The following is an 11,824-nucleotide window of genomic DNA, read 5'->3' on the forward strand; positions in this document are numbered from 1 at the left end:
CCTCACACGTGACAGCCACACAGGGGGCTCACCACAATTTGGTCCTTCTCACCTAGTCCAGTGCAATAATCATGCAAATATCTTTTTAAAAACCCAAAATCAAACTAGCAATAAGCTGAACTGCCCTTTCAATAGGGAATAACAGAGCAGTTCTCAAAAGTGGTCTCTGGCTGGCTGTGTCTGCAACTTGCTGGAAACATGGTCGTGTGTATGGGGGATGGGGGAGTCCTCTTCATCCAGCCCAAGCTGGACCTGTTTGCAGCAGTCCTCTGGATGGTTCTCATGACCCCAGGTTGAGCAGCACCGCACAGTACTGTTCATGTAAACAAGTGCACCTTGTCCAGCTTACCCAGGGAACTTCACTTTTCAGCTTGGTCTCCATTCAATTACAAAAATATCCCAATCTGGATGTTGGTGTAGGCACTCCTAACGAGAGAAATAAGTTTGTGCTTCCAACAACTACACTAGCTAGAGAGCATTTATGTCAAAATGATTTATCAACTTTAATTTCAAAGCAAGAGGCAACTAGCAAAAACCACTGTAATGTATTTAAAAGTGGTTAAGATGGCAAATTTGTTTCTATTTTGCCACAATAAAAAAAGAAGAAAAACATTGTAGGTAGTTTTGGACCACACTTCCGGTGGAATTAGAAAGCACAGCAAACCCTTGTCCTATCACACAGCCTCCAGCCTTCTCCCCCTATACCCGGCCCTGAGCTCACTGGCCCCCCTAGGAAGGCCCAGCCCAAACCATAGGGAAGCCTCCTGCTTCCCAGACTGCTCTAAGGTCACCCCAGCAGGGTCCCTTTTATGCCAATACTTCCCTACTTTCCAGCTCCCGACTCCCAGCCCCCTAGGAAGGCAAAGCCTTTTCTTGCACCCACTCCTTTACCTCCCTAGCCTAAAAAGGGGTCTGGACCATGCAACTGTGTTGGATAACCCAGTATGGAAGCACCCTAACTCCCCCAGTCAGGGTCAACGGCCTGACTCAGGGCCCATTATAGCTCGGTCGGTTAACCACCTCAGGACAGCAATGAAACAAAGGACAGGTGCAGTGATCCGTGGGGTTGATATGCAGGAACAGGTAGAGAGTGGGGTGGGGATACTGGTGCCATAAGGGTGGGACAAGGTAGAGGTGGGAGTGCAGGTACCCATGGGGTGCGGACACAGGTGGTATTACTGGTGCGGGTAGGCGCACAGGGAGAGATGGGGTTCAGGTACAGGTTGGGAACACAGGGAAAGGCAGGGTGCAGGCATGAGGGGGTGCACAGGGAGAGGCGGGGTGCAGGCACAGGTGGGCGCACAGGGAGAGGCGGGGTGGGGGTGCAGGCACGGGTGAGCACACAGGGAGAGGAGACCCGTGGAGACCCCGCCCGCCCGCCCGCGGCCTCGCCTGCCTCACTGGGGAGCGGGGTCGCAGCCGCCTAGCCTCCGGGCGCGCAGCCGAAGGAGCAGGGCCACCTCAGGAGAGCGCGCCGCCTCGCACCCGCGGGGTCGCACTGCCAACAGCCGCAACGGCCCGATCCCTCCGCCGCCTCGTGCCGCCGCCCCGCCGCCCTGGAGCCCCGGCCTTGCCGCGGGCTCGCTCCGGACTCCCGGGCTGCGCGGCGCGGCGCTCCTTTACCGCGGACGTACACGGTGTGGAGCGAGGCGGCGGCAGAGCACGTGACTCCCGAGCCAACGGCACGGCGCGCGCGCTGCGCCCTGATTGGCTGCCGCGCGGGTGGCCGTTTCCTGGGGTGGGGCTACATGGCCTCGCCCCCGCGGACCGAGCGGCCCGGAGCACGTGGCGGCCCTGCGTGGGCGTGGAGGTTGTGCACAGCTGGGCATCTGGAGGGCGCCCTGGGGTGGAAGAGTGGACTCAGCTGTGGGCTGGCCCGTGAAATCACAGGCTGTTTCTTCCATCAGAAACTGGGTTCGAAGTTTGTCCTCAAGGAAAATAAAACTGTCTCCAGTGCCAGGAGGCGCTACCTAAAAGCAGCTCTCCAAATCCACGAGATGTGCATCTGGTGCGTGCAGGATACCCAGCACCTCAGGGAGGCCTTACCTGCCTCAGATTCACCTGGAGGGCTAGCATTCCCTCAGGTGGGACTCGCTAAAGGTCTTAGCGGTTGCAGGTGAGCTAGAAGAAGCTCTTTGGGATCCACCCCGAGCTAGGTGCCCTCCTCACTGAGGCAAAATCATTCCAGTTAAATCTTGTAAAATGGGACAGGCTTATTTGTAAAACTAGGAAGCTCCCTATTCTACAGTCTCCTAAGGGATTCTCAAGGGGGTGGGCTAAATTTCAGTTGTTTCCCATACTAGACTGAGTGTAAAACCTACTGGGTAAACTTAGAAAAATATAAGTTCCCAGATAATCCTTATTTGGTAGGTTTGGGATGGGAGCTAGGAATTTGTGTTTTAAAAGTGATGCCAAATCGTTCTTTTGCTTAGAGGAGTCTGAGAAATTTGGGGCAAGATCTGAGATTCTGGAGTCATTCACATTTAGATAAATGATGAGAAAAGGCAAGACACTTGAAAAGAAAAAAATGGTTTCACACGTGCTTTCACTTTTGGGACACAATTTGGAATGAATACCATATGGAGATTAACTTTTCCAGGAAGGACTTAAAGGTTGGTGAAAATGTTCTATGAGTTGGCCAGCAGATGGAGCAATAGAACAAGAAATGGATTAGAGGGTAAACCCAGCTCTTTCCCTTTATGTTTTTATGCCTTAAGTATTTAAGACATAGTACTCGTGTGAAATGGCACCAGAGCATTGGCGTGTGATCTAAAGATGCAAAAAGTGCATAGCAGGCCACTATGTCTCCTGATGGTTCAAACATCGTCTCAAGAAGCTCACATAACATTTAATAAAAAAGAAGTACAGAGAAAAATTTGGGAGACATTGTGGTTTAAATTTTTTTTTTTTTTAAACTGAACAGAACCAGAACTCTAGTGGCATCAATTATTGGGCCCGACTGTTTAAACCTGGAAATTAAATGTGAATACTGCTTCTTCCCTGAGCTGGGAGATCAGAGTGCTTGGAGGGCTGTGAGTGTGTGAGGGAGTTGTTGGGAGATGCTTCAGGATGTGAGGACCCTGGAGTCCTGAAGGAGGGGTGGGGTTTGGAGGGCATTCCTAGGCTTCCCGGCATCACCACACTCCATGGTTAAAGTAGGCATGTAGTGTCTGGGACCACATGTGATCTGTCATAGCAGGAGCACCTGGCACAGGTGTGTGTGTGTGGGGGGGACAGGTGAGAGACAGACCAGGTTCTAGAATTTGACTAAGAATAAAAAAGTGAGCATCCAGACTGCTGAGCACACCCCTTGGGTGCTATGAATAAAATGCCATCTGCCCTCTAGTGGACAAAAAGAGAAGGGACCTGACGGTTGGGAGCAGAGATGGGGCACCTGAGGTTAGGTGACTCCATGGTATTCACTGGCTCCTGGCACAGGAAGCAAGGCCTGGGTATGCTAAATCTTATGTTACTCCATTAGTTCATTTAAAATAATTTGAGTTGAGGAGTGTGAATGTATTCAGTCTGTGACCCTTCTCAACTCCAAGTCTAGCCTGATCAGGGGCAACCCTTTCCCTCCAGTTTGTCCCCAGCCCCTTACCTCTGCTTTCTTGCCTTTCTTCCAGCTCTGCCTGACCTTAGTCACACCGCCTGTTGCATTCTGTGCCTGCCCGGGCCACAGTGTGCTCTTAGGAGCAGCAAAACCTGGCACGGTCCCTGGTCATCATTTCTGCACACCCTCCTGGTTAAGTTCACTTCCCACACCCCCCAAGGTGCTTCCTGCCCTTCACAGTCTCCAGAGCCATGACGTAGTGCCACCCTGCTGCTGCCCCTCTCTGAGAACATGGAGGCCATTCATCAGGAGTGTCATGTGCCTTGGCTTGCCCAGCCCCTCATCTGTGCTCTGGGCCTCTCTGCTCCCCCAAAGGTTCCTCTGTGGCACAAGCCTCCCTCCCATTCTCAACTCCTCCTCTACTGGGCTACTCTTCAGCACATCCTCACTGTGTGCCCAGCCGTTCTCATCTTAAAAAGGAAGGAGAGCGAGGCCTCAGGGAGGCTTGGTCCATCTGTGCTCATGGAAGCATTATTGAAAGTGGAAACATCCCGGTGTCCACTGCCTGGTGAATGGGCAAGCAAAACCCCACATAGCCACGCTAGAACCCGATCAGCCTGGCAAGAGAGGGCACCCTGACCCAGGCACAGTGAGGGCGGACCTGAGGAGATGAGGCTGCGGGAAGGAAGCCAGCCGCAGGTGGATAAGGACCGTGGGATCCCCCTTACTAGAGGTGCCCAGAACGGTCAGATTCAAGGGGCAAGAGAGGGAGATGGCCAGGCTGGAGGAACTGGAATGGTTGCTGTTTAGTGGGGACAGTTTGGGCTGGGCAGAGGAGAGTTCCGCACGCAGTGGAGAATGGTCGCCCAGCACTACATCAGGGCTGCCTGCCTAGCGCTGATCACAACGGTAAACTCCATGAACATCTTAACACGATAAGAAAAAAGTAAAAAGCACATAACAGACAAAAATAAACCCCTCTCACTCCTCTTTTCCTTTGCATGTTCTTCTGGAAAGAACGTCTCCTAAACCCCATCTCCTCACGTCTCGGCCTCCTACAATCTGGTCTTGACTCCTGCAGAGGCCCTCCTAGACCCTGGGAACCTTCTGTCTTCAGGTCTGGGGTCCACCTTTTCCCCCTGGCCGCTGGGCCACTTGACAGGGCTGCCCATTCCACCATCCTGCCGCGCCCTGCGCCTCCTGTGTGCGGTCCTTCTTCCAGCTCGGTGCCTCCTTCCAGGTTCCACCCGCTTCTGCGCTCTCCCCGACGTCCATGCACCAGGTGGGACAAAGGTGGGGTTCCAGCACCCACGGCATCAGAAGCATGGAACCCGTGGCCCCAGCCGTAACCAATTGCATAGAAACTGGCCACGGGCGGGGCTGTCTGCTCTCCACTAACCTCGAATCCCGAGGTCCAGGTCCCTTCTGTCTGGCGGGCAGAATCCAGTCTACCACCTGCCTTCCCTTTTCTTGGCCTGGCTGGCTTACTACCCTTTTCCAGCAGCCCCTTGAGCATTAGGGTCCTGAAGTCCGCACTCCCTCTGAGTGTTGCCTGCCAGCAGTCCCTGCCCTGCCCTGCTTCCTGAAGCTCCTTTTATCTGAGAATAACTTGGTGGCATGGGGAGCGGGGGGGTAGGTGGGGTGTATGGCTCACAGGTAGAGTGCTTGCCTAGCATTCCCAAAGCCCTGGGTTCCACCCCAGCACTGGGTACTGGGGACAGCCCAAAAATGAAAACACATGGGGGTGGGGGGAACAACACTGATTTTTTTGCTGGGCTTGGTGGTGCTCACTTATAATCCAGGTTACTTGGGAGGCTGAAGCAGGAGGATGGCAACTTGGCCTTCACAATTCATTAAGCCCATTAAGTCTCAAGATTTAAAAAAAAAAAAAAATGGCCTGGACGTGTACTCAGTGGTAGGGCACAAGCCTGGTATGTGGGAAGCCCTAGATTTAATCTCCACTATCACATGCCAGTGCCATGCGCGCGCGCACACACACACACACAATTAAGCTTGAAGAAAACAGTCCTCCCTAGGAATTGGTGGGGCACTGGTTCCAGGAACACCCCCCTGCCAAAAAAAATAAAATAAACACCAAAATAAGTATAAATATCCTAAGGTCCCTTACATACAGTGGCTTAAAATCTGCATATGCCTGAGCAATCACCCCATGGACTTTAAATTGTCTCTGGATGACTTACAACCCCTAATACAATGTAAATGCTATTGTATTGTTTAGGGAATAATGACAGATATGATTTCCCCCATTATCTTCTACCCACAGTTGAATCTGTGCTGGGACCCCTCCCCCCAGGCAGGCACTGCATGTAGGCCACAGGAGGCCCAGGCACCCTCCAGATCTGAGACCGGGTGGAGGTGGAGTCTGCTAGGCTGGGGACTCTCCATAGCTGTGCAGCTCATTTGTGACCTGCTGCAGCGCCGACTGCGTGACCCACATGGCCAAGGCTGCACAGGGGCAGGCAGCTTGGCGCTGTCCTTGCAGTGTGCCCTGGGCCTGGGAATAGGAACTGCGCCGGGTGAAGCATCCACAGTGCTTCTCCTGGGAGCCCTTGCAGACCCAGCTGCACCACTCAGAGCTGAAAAGTGTTCATCATGAGCATGCACTGTGGGAGAAAAGTGCCTCTCACGGAAAATGATTTAGATATTTTCTTTACCTTCACTTTATTTTCAGCATCTATTTTGGAGTCTGTCTTGCTTCCTTAATACTCTTTGTCTATTGCAAATATATTGTGGTGCATCACAATAAGTATAAATGTGCTTATAGGGTGCACATGCTCAAAACCGGGACTCCTGGGTGCATGGGCGGGAACCTTTGGAAACCCCAGGGCTGCAGGCGAGGCCCCTCCTGGGTGTGGCTCGCCCTCTGCCTCCCCTGGCGGCTTGGCTCCTCCCCAGAGCACTGGGTGTCTTCACTTCACGATGCTGCTCACCTGGTGCCCATCCAGGAAGTGTCTTCCCTCAGGACCAGCTCCCTCCTCCTGGGTTAAGGCATAGTGTCCTCAATAAGTGGGCACCAGCTGCCCCTTGTGTTCAGAAGCACTTGAGGATGGAATCCTAGTCTCACTCCACCTCGCCTCCTGGTTCTGGGCACCCCAAGGGACTTGGGAAGGTCTCTTAAGGAAAGGAACATATCCCACCACGTGCAGTGTCACTTGAAGGCTCCCTGTTGCAAACACTTCAGCCATGCCACCTACATGCGCTTTCCGAAAGTCAGGCCAAGGGTGCAAGTCACTGGCCTTTGGCACACTTAACTCCGAATACTTGTGTCATTTCTCCTTCACATACAAATGGGTCTTTCTCTCTGAACTCTTTCTCTTCATAGCCATGGGTTGTGGGAGCCGTACTGTTGTTACCATCTAGGTTCATTGTCTCCATTCAGCAAAAACTTGAAGAAGGACACAGAGATAGCAAGCAAGCAGCAAGTTCATTGCAAAAAAAAAAAAAAAAAAAAAAAAAAAAAAAAAGAGAGAGAGAGAGAGAACAGACTTCTCCAAAGAGAAGGGCCCCCAGAGCTGGGAGTCCAGTGGGGGAGTTTGGGCCAGTTCTTTCTATGGTCACCGGAATTTCCTCCTCTTCTTATGTCCTCCCTAGACCCCGTGTTCCTCACTATTATTGATTGGTGCCCCCTCTGTCCACCATCCATTTAAATTTTCCTCTTGGGTCCCCTGCTTAGAAGAATAAGTAGGGAAGTGTCTGTGTGATTGGGTCCCTGCTTGTGTTCACAAGCAATTTTGTCAAGCAGGAAATTGACCACATTGGCCAGCCCTCTCCATGCTGCCCCGACCCCCTCAGGTGCCAACCTTCCCTGCCTGCCTAAGCCCTTCTTCATCTCTCTCACAATGTTGCACTAGGCACAGGCTGCATCACCTCAAAATTCAATTAAACATCATTTCCTGGTCCTTAGAAATGGTCAATGGTCGTTTTTGATCTTCTTTCCTCCCGGAACCCAGTGTTTTGTAGGTTGCCTCTCTCACTAGAGAGACTTAGGGGTTACATTTAAACTAACCTAGGAGAGTCATAGCAGTCCCCAAACCTTTGTGACAGTGTGTTCTAGTATCAGCGTGCAAACAATTCCCGCCAAGGCACACAAGAGGACATTGTCTGGATCATTAGGAAAAGAGAGGGCAAGACAAAAGACGGTCCCTCCCTGCCCTGGACGTGGAAGGTGTGCTACCCAGGCCTGCACCTGCCAGCCACGGGGTGGGAGAGATCCTGATCGGCAGGGAAGCTGGAACAGCCAGGCTTTCCACCATTGCAGCTGAAGACCCCCAGAGGCAGTGGAACTCCCCGTGGGGGTGGGCCAGAACCTGCTGGGAGCCAGTTTAACACTGGAGCTCTAGGACCCAAGAGATTGTACCTGACACCTGAATCCACATGGCACCATGTCTCCACCTTCAATAAGTGGACCTGTGCTAAACATGGCCAAACTGTGCTTTCAGAGGAGCGCACCCTGATACAGAGTTGCAATTTAGAATTGGGTGGGAGACACATCCAGTTTGGATGAACCTGCAGATGATCTTGGTATATTTCAAGGGTAGTTGTTTTAAGGCAAACAAGTACCCTATGTTAGTATGTTTTTTTAATTTCTTATCCATCACTCACTGGTCTTTAATCTGTTCAAAGTGGCACCTTTGTCTCTATTCAATTTATTTTACGTGTTAGTAGAAATTATCACAAACTTTCTGTATGTGTAATATGTAAAGGAAACAAATGAGAGTGTACTTGGAAAACTGTCACTCAAAATAAAGTTCCTATTGTTTAAAATGGCAATACTAAAATCATGTGCAGGCGATTAAATCCATTTGTAGAAATTTCCATTTCTCCCTGGTTTGGTAACCTAGTTGCACTGGATTTCTAAATGGTCTAAAATATGCCTCTTGTGAAAATTGTTGAGTGTGCAAATTGATCAGCATTAGGGAGAGAAAGGATTTGGGTGATGAGGTGTCAATTTAGTCTATATTATGGTTTAATTATTTACATATGGATTGCTTTGAAATTTCATCCATTTTCAGGTCTTTAAATATGAAGTAAAATAAGCAAAAGTCAAATTCTTGGATTTTGTTTACCACAAACTCACAAGTTTGAACTGTTTGCTGAGCTGTGTCTCTGTCCTGCCGGAGAGGATGTCCCTCCTGCGTGTATGAGGATTGCACTGGCGATCTGCACTGACCCTGGAAGTGGAGGGGGTCACATGGTATGGTGAGCAGAGTTTAGATTTAGCATGAGATAAACCTTGAATTGAACTGTATTTTTACCATCTTTTAGAACTAATAAGTTTATGTAACTCCCGCCCCCAGCATTCATACCACTGTGGTTACTACTGCTCTGGATGGCATAGTTGGCACTTCTCTTTACTTTAACAGCATATCTAGTTCACAGTTATTTACTTTTGTAACCATTCCTGTTTTTGTGTCCCTGGGTATTTATCATAAAGCTGTGTATTGTTGCTCTTGTTTGTTTTTCCCCTTTTATGTGAGGTTCTGGGAACCTACAGGGGCACTACAAGTTCACAAGTAGAGTCTCAGCTCCTGAGCTAAACCCAACCAAGGGACAGTGTACCTTGGTCTATATTCAAACTAACCACACACTCCCAAACTTTAACTTTACCTTAATACAAAGAATAGAAGAGAGAGAAAACAAAACAAAACAAAACAAAACCTGAATTAGCAATTGGGCCCTGAGTAGGAACATGTGGCAGGGGGAGTCCCATACATCCTACTCATGGACATCCACTGCTTCAGCAAAAACAGAATTTGCACAAAGACCATGGATCCCACACCTGTGAGGGGTCTCAGATCACTCTAGGAAACTTCATCAACTGAAGACTGCCCTAAAGAGGCTCACACATAAGAATGGAAGAGAAGACCATCTCAACAAATGCAGAAAACTTAACACAGGGATACAAAAAATATGAAAAAAGGTAACATGATACCTCCTAAAGTTCATAATTCACCAGCAATGAACACCAAAAACACTGAAGTGGATGAAATATCAGATAAAAAATTCAAAAGAATGATTATAAAAATAACCAGCAAATTCCAAGATAATTAATTAAGGAAGTCAGTATGGGATATGAATGAGAAATTTAACAAGGAGATAGAGATATTGAAAAAAAAACAAACAGAAATCTTAGAAAAGAAAGACAAATCATATAAAATGTCCAGTTGAAATTCTCTTTAAAAGAGTAGACCATGCTGAAGACAGAATCTCAGAGCAGGGACACAAAGTGGCCAGCCTTGAACAGTAATATGATATTAAAAAAAAGGAAATAAGTAACCATGACCAGAATATACAAGAACTCTGGAACAGCATTAAGAGAACAAATTTAAGAATCACTGAAATTGAAGAAGGTTATGAGACACAGGCTAATGTGTATAATCTCTTAAGGGAAATTATAGAAAATTTTTTTTCTTTTAGAAATTAGATTGAGATGGACATCTAGATACAGGAGACATTCAGAACCCCAAATAGACAAGATGCAAAAAGAACCTCTCCATGACACATATTTAAAATGCCTAACATATAGAACAGGGATAGAAATTTATAAGCCTCAAGAGAAAAATGTCAGATCACATTTAGAGGCAAGCCAATTAGAATTACTTCTGATTTTTCTGCACAAATTCTAAACTTCAGAAGGACTTGGAATGATGTTTTCCAAGTCCTGAAAGAAAATAACTGTCAACAAAGATTTCTATATCCAGCAAAGCTAACATTTTAAATCAAAAGTGAAATAAAAATCATGCAAATAAGCAGAAACTGAAAGAATTCATGACTACTGATCCAGCACTATAAAACATGCATTACAAAATAGCTTACATGGAGGAAATAAAAACACCAAAACTCACAAAAGAGCAAATCTCATTTGAAAGGTAGCTAAGCAAGTGAAAAACAGGACCAAATTAATCATTATAAATAAATCAAAATGGCAGGAATTTATATAACTTCTCTCTTTAATAACATTGGATGAAAATAGTCTCAACTCTTCAATTAAAAAAAAAAAAAGACATAGGCTGGGAGAATGGATTTGGAAACAGGACCCAACTATATGTTTTTTGCAAGAGATGCATCTTACTGGCAAAACCAGCCACAGGCTAAACCAGTGACAGGCTCAAAATGAAAGGATGGAAATTGATATACCAAGCAAATAGAGCCTGAAAACAGCAGTAGGAGCTATCCTCAAATCCAAGAAAGCAGACTTCGAGCCAAATTAATCAGAAAAGACACAGAAGATCACTTCATACTGGTAAAGGGAACAGTCCAACAAGAAGATGCAATGATAGTAAATATTTATGTCCCAAATGTTGGTGCACATAATTACATAAAACATACTCTACTCAGATTAAAGACTCCGATAGATCCCAATACAATAATCCTGGGTGATATCAACACACTGCTCTCACCAACAGATAGGTTATCCAGACATAATCTCAGTAAAGGCTATTGAATCTGAGAAATATTATAAATCAAGTGGATTTAATAGATACCTATAGAATACTTTATCTAATAACAGTTGAATACACTTTTTTTTTCAGCAGCTCAAGGAATCTTCTTGAATGTTTAGACCGTATCTTAGGCCAGAAAGCAACTGTAAGCTAATACCAAAAAAAGATATAATTCCTTGCAGTTTATTAGATTATAATGGAATTAAATCATAAATCGACATTGAAAAATCCTATAGAAACTATTTAAACACATGAAGATTGAACAGTACGTTTTTGAATGATGAATGGTTAATAAATTAGAGAGAAATTTAAAAATTCTTAGAATCAAGTGAGAATAGTGATACAATGTATCAGAATATCTGGATCACTAACAAGGCAGTTCTAAGATGAATGTTTATAGTGATGAGTGCTTACATAAGCAAATCAGGAAGATCTCAAATAAACAACAAACTGATGCATCTCAAGCTCTGGGGAGAAGAAAAATAAACCACGTCCAAAACCAGTAGGAAGAAGGAAATAATTAAGATCAGAGCCAAAGTCAAAGAAATTGAGAATAAAAAACAATATGAAGGACCAATGAAATAAAGAGTTGATTCTTTGAAAAGATAAGCAAGATTAACAAACCCTTAGACAAACTAACCAAGAGAAAAGGAGAGAAGAACCAAATTAATAAAATGAGAGATGAAAAAGAAGAAATCACCATAGACACCCAGAAATCCAGAGGATCAATAGGGACTATTTTAAAAACTTATACTCCAATAAATTGGGAAACCAAGAAGAAATGGATGCATTTCTAGACACAGATAAC

Source organism: Callospermophilus lateralis, chromosome 1 (genome assembly GCF_048772815.1).
Source record: "Callospermophilus lateralis isolate mCalLat2 chromosome 1, mCalLat2.hap1, whole genome shotgun sequence".
Lineage (NCBI taxonomy): Eukaryota > Metazoa > Chordata > Mammalia > Rodentia > Sciuridae > Callospermophilus > Callospermophilus lateralis.